The following is a 10320-nucleotide window of genomic DNA, read 5'->3' on the forward strand; positions in this document are numbered from 1 at the left end:
ACGGAAGACAGACCAAATCAATCCCAAAATTTCTACCAAAAATACTCAAAGAACAATTCAAACACACAAAAGAAGTAGAAACAGAACCCATAGCAGGTGTATCAATAACCATACTTCTACGCATATCAGATAACACAAGATTCAATCTCTTAGCACAATCCAAAGAAATGAAAGAATGTGTCGCACCGGTATCAATAATAGCAATCAAAGGTGTACCATTAATGAAGCACGTACCTTGGATTAGCCTATCATCGGTAGAAGCCTCCGCACCAGACAATGCAAACACTTTCCCTATCGCTTGTTCCTTCTTTGGCTTATCACATTTGGTGCTAATGTAACCTTGCTCTCCACAATTGTAGCAAGTCACCTTCGAACCACCTCTACACTCGTTTGCTTTGTGACCACTCTTGCCACACTTGAAACATGTTACCTCGACTTTGGAACAATTAACAGCACGATGTCCCTCAACTCCACATTTAAAACACTTAATCGGAGCACTAGATCCTCCCCCACTTGGCTTTCTGCCAAAACCAGCTTTCTTCTTATTGTCGTATGGTTTTCCACGGAATTGACCTTTCTTATCATTCATCGCCTTGTAGTGAGAAGCACTCTCCCTACTATCCTCATCATAAATCCAACTCTTATTGATCAACTCAGCAAAACGGGTAATCTGTTGGTAACCAATCGCCTTCTTGATATCCGGTCTCAAACCATTGACAAACTTCAAACACTTTGACCTCTCCGCATTCATAGTATTGTAGTGAGGACAATACTTGATAAGCTCTTGAAATCCAGCAGAATACTCCGCCACGGTACCATTTCCTTGCTTTAACTCAAGGAATTCCACTTCTTTCTTTCCACGGCAATCTTCCGGAAAATAGTTTTCCAAAAATGCATCGCGGAAACGATCCCAAGTAACTTGAATACCTTCCTCATCAAATCTTTGAGCCATATTGCCCCACCAATCCTCAGCTTCCTTTTCCAGCATGTGAGTACCAAACTGCACTTTCTGAGCATCGGTACAATTCATGACTCGAAAAATCTTCTCAATCGCCTTCAACCAAGCTTGAGCTTTATCTGGTTCATGCTCACCCTCAAAGATAGGAGGATTGTTCCTCTGGAACTTCCCTAAAGCACGGTACTCATCATCATCAGCATTCCGATTTCCAGCATTAGCTTGAGGCATTTGGCTAAGAGATCCAGCCAACATCCTCAATGCATCAGCAATGGCATCATCATTCCTTCCAGCAACCATCGTCCTACGACCACCAACAACCCAAAACAAACAAAATAGTATCAATCGTGTCAGATACACAAATCTAATACAACGAAATTAAAGACATTAACGACTCTGACCAACTGGTCGACCATGCTCTGATACCACTAATGTAACACCCCTTTTCTAACCCCAAATATATCATACAATCAAACAGAGTAAGCATGCATAAAGGAAAAGGGCGTCACATGTTATTTTCATCACAATGAAAACCTAAAGCAAAACATCCAACATTCTTAATATGCAAAGATCATAATTGTAACACAATGTAAACCTCATGCTTTCATACATTATGCATAAACGCTTGCGGAAAAACAATTGAATTGCTATTAAAATTTCAACGAACATATCCCATACTATATTCATCCACCAAATTGGAATTAACATTTTAATCCATAATCTTGGCCACATAGCCTCAAACAACATATCCGAGATCTCAAACAAATACATCCGAATATCCAACAAAACATAGGGAATAGCAATATCCAAACATAAGCATAAGTCTAAATAAAACCCCCCCAAGTGTTACATGATCAGAGCATATGAATCGCTACCTAATCCAATAAAAAACTCAGGAGCTCCTCGGCTAAATCCTCTGACAAGCTACTACTCGTTGGAACCTGCACGTTATCAACGAAGGATAACATTCAAATAGAAGGGTGAGAATTCAAATTCTAAATAGAAAATATAATAATGGGAAATGCAACATAAGTAAGCATACATTTCAAGAATTCATCACTCTTCACAAAACATGTATTTATCTCCAATATAAAGTAAACATGTTCAACTCAATTAATCATCACAATTAATTTACAACCTCATATATTGCCAATTTACATATATACGCATATATCACTCATACATATATATTTCACATTTCACATCAAATATGTATCAATCACGTATATCTCGTTCTCATCACATTCTCTAATTCATATCAAATGATTCATCATTCCACATATATGCAAATCAATCAAATTCACATCCACACATTCATACCACATAATCACACATAACAACATTTCACACCGACACGTGCGACTCAAGTGTGACTCTATGCGATATGCATGTGGATCCCTCTGTTATCATTTCCGGTCATGCCGATTGTCATTCTCTCTAGACTAGATAACCACCTCAAAGCCCCATACTCGTTAAGCTTTCAAACCCCGTACTCGTTAGTAGTCGCATGTGCTAGGCCATTTAGATCTGAAATGAGACTCATATGTATGCTTTGTTATGTATCACGTTGCTACGGAACTCTTGTTCTTGATCTGGTTTGTTCTGTTGGTATGCTAGTTGTTTACATGTTAAACCTTGTGTTCATGCCTTATATATGCTTAGGAGTAATTTGCTATGCTTAAGTTCAGTTTTGGGTAGAGTTTGTTCATGTTAGGGTTTTAAAGTATGATTCAGTTTGTGTGTTAGAGAAGGAATTAGAGGAAACTGATAGTGGATTCGGACTCAGTGGAAAATTCCGAGTGAGGAGATGTTCGTTCTATGTATTTCGGGGTGTTTTGAGGCCACGCCGGTGGTGGTGCAACCGAAGAAGACGACCAGAGCTTCTCTCCGGCGTCTGCATTTCATTTTACATTTCCCCCCGCCGTTTCTGACATGGCGCATGCGTACTGGTCGTTATTCCCACTATTTTGCCAGTTTTGTCTTCTAGCATATGATTGAATTGTGCAGTGTTGATTTCTGATTGGTCCTGGCCTTCATTTGTCATTTAGTGATTTAAAATACTTTGACCAATTGATTTTAATGTGTGGCTCCTTTGTGTCACGTTAATAAATATCATGCTGATTAAAATTGGGAAAAAGGAAAATAAAAATGAAATAAATAAAAGCATGTGAATAAATAGGTTAAATAAAGGATAATGGACTGAAATTGGTGACCGGGCCCAGCACTTTGCTTTCTATCCCCCTGAATCTGGGCCCATACGCACTAGTAACTAGAAGTTAGTTCATTCCAGGTTTACTTTCTCACCCCCTGCTGACAATTGGGAAAATAATAAAAAATAGTTTTCTTTTATATCTGATCAGTGGTTTTTACACATGTTTTTACCATTATTTTCAGTTGCTTTTGAAGTATTTTAATTAATGTTTTATTTCTTTATTCCGCATTTTACGTTTTAGTTGTGTGTTTAAGTGTTTGCAGACTCAAATGAATGAAGTGGAGAAAATCAGTGCGAAACGTGAAGAAACTGATGAAAAAGCACATGGCCTGGCCAAACGCGTCTCCACACGCGTGTGGAGTCTATAAAAGTACATCCTGCTGCTCAAACGCGTCCCCAGACGTGTGTGGAAGTGAAATATTGAGGTCTGCTGAGCAAACGCGTGCCCAGACGCGTCCCAGACCACCAAACGCGTGCCCAGACGCGTCCCTGATCACCAAACGTGTGCCCAGACGCGTCCCAAAAGCCAGAATTGCAAAGGAAACTGTCCCTCTGCCCAAACGTGTGCCAGGACGCGTGTCGCCAGCATCAAACGCGTCCCCACACGCGTGTGCACGTGAAGATTTGGGCTTTCTTGCTGAAAAGCCCAGTCAGACAGAAATAAAAGGACCAGAATGCGTTTGGACAAGGGTTCGACAAATTTGGGAGCGAAAATACACTGTAGAAGGCTGGAGAACTCAGATTTTATGCAAGGATTGAAGAATTCTATGAGCTTTTGCCATTGAAGATTGGATTTCCTTCATTTATCTGTAATGTCTACAATTTACACTATGGTTTTTGTTATTTTTATGAGTAGCTAAACCCCCCATTGCTAGGGGGGTGATCTTGATTCTGAATGTGATAACTTTATTTCTTTGATGCAATAACAAATTGGTTTTCATACTATTGGTTTGTTTTACATCTATTCTTTATGCCTTAACCGTCGGAAAAACGGATAATGAATTTGTATGAATAAATTTAGCTGGACAGCAATTGTTCATTGACATGAGTAAGAACATAGGATAATAATTATCACCTAGGACTAGGGATATTTTATCTTAACCGGAAATTCTTGGTATTGGAATGCTTGATCATAATTATAATTATCTATGGACATAGTAATTAGGTTGTGACGTCAAAGATCTTTTCACTAAGGCCTTAGGATTAGATATTCTTGAGAACCAGTAATCAATTGTGAAACTATGTTATTGCATTGAGAAGGATAGTTGTTACAGGAAGAATCATTCACCGACCCCTAGCAACCTACTCATCTCTGTTCATCATTTTAACATTCTGCGTATTTACATTATTTGCAAAACCAACAAAAACCCTTATTACTTTTTGTTTAATTGAAATCACTGTGAAACTCTGTATCGTCAAGCAGTCCTTGAGATTCAATACTTGGGATTTTCCCATTACTACTACATAGGCAAAAATAGTACACTTGCTATTTTCCTATCAATATCCCTTTGCTTGATAATTGAATTTTGCTTAAACAAAAATAATAAATTGTTTTTCCTAACCAATTAGAATTTTAGGAATTTTGTATCTCCCTTTTTTTATATTAATTGTTGAATTTCCTTAATTTTAATTGGTTGATAAATAATAAAAATGCATAGCTTTTTGGTTTTAATTCAATAAAAATAGTTTTAGCTAGAATAAAAATACAAGATTGCTTGTAAATATTTTGATTTTTGGTTTAGATTTTAATTCTTTCTTTTTGTGAATATTTTCATATTTTGAGAAATGTCTAAAATACCCCTAGTTGCTAAAGTTGACTTTAGTCAACTTAAACAACTTCCTTCTTAGTTAATTCCCTTTAGATGTTAGGTTAGTTCTTAAATAAGAACTAGAATAACAATTAGGCTAGAAAATAGGTTAGTCTCCCCTCTTTCATTCTTTTTTCTTTTCAACATTAAAACACTAATAAATAAAGATGCGAATCACACCTTACTAAAAGTGAGAGAGAAATGAGTGGGATTTATTCCCTAATCTGTTTCTCACTCACTTAGTGGGAGAGAACTGAGTGGGATCTATTCCCTAATCTGTTTCTCGATCACTATATAATGGGAGAGAAATGAGTGGGATTCATTCCCTAATCTGTTTCTCAATCATTATACATTTTATGTGATTGCAAATCGCAAATAAATTCCCCTTAAAAATACCCAACCAAAAACACTTAAAACACTTAATAAAGGCTCGAAGTAAAACAAAGTAATGAAGTGGTGCGAAACCTTGTATTGGGTTTTGTTCATCATGTAGTTACATAAAAAACACAAACCCAAGTTCATTCTGCTGCTTAAGAACAAGTTAAGTCCATTCTAAAGTTAGGCGTATAAGTCTCCAAAGGTCGAGCATCGTGGATTGTGACCTTAACCTCTGTTCAACTAAAAAACACAAAACAAATGGAAACTATGAAGCCGAACTACGGTTGCTCTGATTCCTGAAAAGGATACGTAGGCATTGGGTCGCGGGGCCTAAGCGAGCACACTTGTAAATAATTCCTTCTTTTCCCCGTACTTCTTTTGCATTCATTCGCATTTAGGTTTTAGACATTAGACACCCTTTAGATAGAAACAAACATAGGTGGATACCATCGAGTACGATGGGCGTGAGGGATGCTAGCACCTTCCCCTTGCGTAACCGACTCCCGTATCCTATTCTTTGGTCGAAAGACCTTGTTCTTATTCTGAGTTAGGTTTCCTGGTATTCCTTTCCCTTATGGGATAAATATATTAGTGGCGACTCTAATTCCATTTTTCGCGGGTAGCGACAGGATCCAAATGAACTTATTATCTTTAGCACCACTTTGCATTAAGCACATTAAAATTCTAACAAAAATCGGGAAGAGTAACGGCTATTTTCGGGTAAAATCTTTATCATAATGCCTTGGAATTAACCATCAAGGGCTTTCAAGGAAATACCTGCACACACAAGCAGACAACAATCCAATGCCAGACAGACAGAATAACGACAGAGTAACAACAGAATAAGGGCCCAGAGGTACTACGTCCAACAAGTCCAAGTCCCAAAATGCTCGGGATAGTAACCAATAGTCCATAGGGCGTTAAGTGTTTTTTAGATTTTTGTTATTTATTAGTGTTTTAGCACAAAAAATAAAGTATGGTCCAAGTGGACAAAAAGAAAATAGCAGAAACATAAACAATACGTCCAAATTGACAAAGAGAAAATAGCGGAATATAAACGTCCAAATGGACAAAGAGAAAATGGCGGAAACATAAACATGATGGAATGATAAAATAAAGCAATAAAGCCAGAAAAATAAAGAGCAATATAATAAAGTGCGGAAATTAAAGTCAATTGTTAGATGTTAAAGATAACCATCTTGAAACTTGTCAAGTATGTTATCAAAGTTAGTAATAAAGATCGATGGTGAGTGAAGGATGTTCTCGGATTTAAATTCAATGGAAATTTATCAGAAGCTTGATAAAATCATAGCGACCACACGATAAACTTCCACAAGTCTTAAATCAACCGCATACAATTCTCTTCCATGTTTGATATTTTTTATTTGGGACACGAAATATTGCGCTACGTTAAGCAGATCGCCAAGTGATTTATGTAGAAATCACCCTACAACGAGGCCGGTCAAAACTTTATGTGCTAATGCATGCGAGAGAAGCGATATGTAGATCACTCACCAAAAGCAATACCGCACGAAAAGAAAATAGGTAGCGATCAAGTCTTTACCAAAAATCCATAAGAATTCTCAAGGTATCAAAGACTTTCATCGATCAAAAGAAAAAAAGAAGCAGAAGATGAATAAAATGCATAAAATAAAATCACTCACACTATCATTAATATCATTCATCTAATATTATGGATTTGGTCATTTCAAACCTATCAACATCCTAGATCCAATGATATTAATGAAGTAGAGGAAGAAAGGCAAAACAAGCATAAAAAGCAAAAAAAAACATTCTGCCTCTGTGGAAATCGATTTACCACAGTAGGAAATCGATCTCCTGAGTGCAGATTTCAAATCTGGCACAAAAAATAGAGTGGAAATCGATTTCCCTCTGTAGGTAGTCGATTTCCTACGCGCGGTTTTTCAAAAATCAGAAAATAGAAGCATGAAACCTGGTTCAAACAATAACACAAACACCTTATGATCTCATATATCAATGTGCATGAATTTTCCATCAAATCTTCACCAAATGTCACCATTATAGCATCAAAGATACGTCACACACAAACACAAAAGAATCACATTGTGAAAGGTGAAAAAGGATATAGAAATTTACTAATTCTTAAACAAAACTTAGATCCACTTCAAGAACAACCAACACATGTCTTGATCTCTCAACAATTGAAGAAAAAGGTTAGATGGATGATGGTTTAGCTCAAAGTTAGTGAGGTTCAAGATGTAACTCAGTAACTTTATGAAAGAAGAGAGAGCTTTGGTGAATTTTGGTAGGGATGAGGAGAGAAATTGCAAGAGTTTATTTGGCTCTTCAAGCTTGTAAAATGAAGAGGTGAAGGCCTCTATTTATAGAATTGAAGAGAGAGGTGTGGGCAATTTGGTAATTGTACAATTGGTAATTAATTTGTGTTTAACTTGATAAAATGGGGTTAAAGTAAGGTTAATGAAGGAAATTAATTTGTGGTGAGGTGGAATATTGGTAAATTGTAAAGAATAATCAAGGAAAATGTGTTTGGTGCCAAAATGATGTCATGCTTCCCTCTTTTTTTTTCAAATTTCGTTTCAGGAAATCGATTTCCCATATGGGTAAATCGATTTCCACAACCAAATTTTCAAAAATTTGTTTTCTTGCACTGTTTTGATTTTTGCCCGATCTTTTACCTGTAAAATATAAACAAAAGAGACAAAATACATATTTTAGGATTTTGCTTAGTATAAAACAAATAAAAACTAGAAATGCTTGATGGTTCCCCTCAGAGATAATCACAATATCAAAGATAGGACTTCACAATGGTGCTCTTGATTGATGATTAAAATGCAACCAATGTATGATCTTAGGGTCAAAATTTGGGGTATGACACCTACCCTCCTTATGGTATCTGTTGATGTTCTGCTCTGTTGAATTGTCTTATTGGCATCCATGCTTGGCTAAAACATAATAGCAGCTGAATGTAATATTGTATAAGTCTTGCAAATATGAAAAGAACAAAACAGGTACTAAAGCAAGATGTTATATGGAATGACATGACTTCAACCATGACAAACGCCTGCAGAACTAAGGAAGAAAGATTCAGTTTGATTTAAAGCAGATACTGAATACTCTATGAGAATATTATGTAATCCTATGTGGCGCATATTTAAAGGTCAAAGAATCAAGTCAGAATATTGAAGAATTAAATCTGAAGATTGAAGATTCAACGGTTTCTAATTTAGGAGATAAATTAGGAAACTTATGATTAAAGACCTTATTTGTAACAGCAAGGAGTGCTGTGATTTTAAGCCCAATTCCAACTGGGATCAGGTTATAAATAGAAACCTTTGTAACCTAATTTTGTATGCTGATAGCCAGAGCTAGGAAGATGTAGTCTCTAGGGTTAGCCGTGTGTGTGGGATGGTCACTGATTTGTGCCTCAAAGCCTGTAGGTGAGAGGTTTAGTTTAATCACTCAGAAGCTATGAAGCAATGATTGAAGTTTTTGTTCTTGAAGAAAGCTTGTAAGCAACTTCAAGTTAACATTGTGTTTATTTGTGTTTAAAGTGTTGGGAACTAGGCTGTCGATGCAGTGGCTGAGTTGTTGACTGCTATACATCATTGCTATGATTGGGAGTGGAATGAAGATATTCCATATCTAGGGAGAACCTAGGTAGAGATTGCATTGCGTAGGGTTTAAGTGAGAAGTTGTAAACGGGGGAGTTTAGCTTCAAATTAAGACTACTGATAGTGGATTTCCTTCCTGGCTTGGTTTCCCCCAGAGTAGGTTAGTTAGAACCGAACTGGGTGAACAATTATCTGTGTTGCTTATGTTTCTGCATTGTTTATTTGTTTGTTCAGTTTGGATGTCATAACTTCGTGCATGACATTAGTGTTTTGCTTAATGACTGTGTTGTCACAGAACCTCTGCAAAGCAGATTTATTTGTGTTAACTGAACTAATATGATCCCGGCTAAGCTGATGTAATGCGAGAAGTAATCATAATTTGGGGGATCTGTATGTACTTCCTCAGCTAAGCTGATGACAAAAAAGGTGTCGTGACATTGTGTATGACATTCCGAGTCCGTCTTTCCAAAATTTTCAATTGGTATCAGAGTAGGCATCCTGTCTGTTTCTGGATGAGATCCATGAGGGATACTTTCTAGTTGCTGAAGGTAGAAGATTGTTTGATCATTGTTGTTCATATTGTATGGTCCCTAGAAGTGGAGGATGGACCTATGTGTGGTAGACTAAACCAATCTGACCAAAACAGGTGTACTCACTTGGTAAGAGAAGATGGTGTTGCTGGATCCAAGAATATCCAAAGGCTTCATGCGGGAGTGAAGAATTTGTATTGCTCTATTCAACATATAGCAAAGTACAGAAGAAGAGTATCAAAAACCTTCATGAGGGAGTGAAGTTAATGATAAGGTAATCTTTGTGCTCATCTGTTTCTCTTTGGTCATAATATTGGTTAGGTCTCGTTGTGTTACTTGGAGAAGAAGCAAGTATATTGTTGGATTGTTCAGCTTCAATCCTTGGTTGTCATGCTTACCACTGGTTCGTGAAGTAAGCATTGTATAATCTTTGTTGATATATGGCTACTTTCCGCTGCATAGCATCTGATGCAAAATCCTATCTTTGAAAGAAGATGTCTAGGGTTATATCGTTTTCAACAGAGTTTGTAGCAAATTTTTCAGCTTTAGTACAAGTGTCAAAGATACTTGGGATCTCTCTCAAGTCCACTCATAACGGCATGGTTATTAAGGTTGAAAAGGTTCAATTGATAATTGGTCCTCATATTTGTCTGCAAAGTTGTTTGATGATCTTCAAGATTGTCAAGTGTTGTGTGTTCCAAGGAAAAGGCACTGACGGTATACTGGTATGCAGCTACCAGTTGAAGAACAGATGTTCTGGTGCTAAACTAATGTAGTGTGAGTACATTCGTTTGGAACCTACTCCTGATCTGGTAGATGAGAC

Source organism: Vicia villosa, linkage group LG6 (assembly GCF_029867415.1).
Source record: "Vicia villosa cultivar HV-30 ecotype Madison, WI linkage group LG6, Vvil1.0, whole genome shotgun sequence".
Classification (NCBI taxonomy): Eukaryota; Viridiplantae; Streptophyta; class Magnoliopsida; order Fabales; family Fabaceae; genus Vicia; species Vicia villosa.